Source organism: Papaver somniferum, chromosome 9, assembly GCF_003573695.1.
Source record: "Papaver somniferum cultivar HN1 chromosome 9, ASM357369v1, whole genome shotgun sequence".
NCBI lineage: Eukaryota > Viridiplantae > Streptophyta > Magnoliopsida > Ranunculales > Papaveraceae > Papaver > Papaver somniferum.
In genome coordinates this window covers 201,080,783-201,081,117 of record NC_039366.1, presented here as the reverse complement: position 1 = coordinate 201,081,117, position 335 = coordinate 201,080,783, and positions in this window count along the sequence as shown.

Below are 335 nucleotides of genomic sequence, written 5' to 3'. Positions count from 1 at the left end.
GAGAGATAGATTTTGGATGATTTACCGGTAAACAATGAAGGGAGCTATGCTTATACTTTGGATTTAATTTTGTGTAAACAGGTGATCATATGAGAAAATAACAGTAGCTCAGTGTATGATTTGAGATTAGCAATGAAACAAGATGGCAATGGTATTAAGAGTGGAACCTAAAACCTCGTGAATGAAAATCAACAACTCTCATTTCTCAAACATGGAGTATGTAGAAGATAAGGCGCAGTTTGTGAATAAAACGGAGTATAGAATTTTATTTGATATTTCACATTTTTAACTCTAAATTGGATGGTCAACACGGTCAATCAACGCCAATTTGTTGA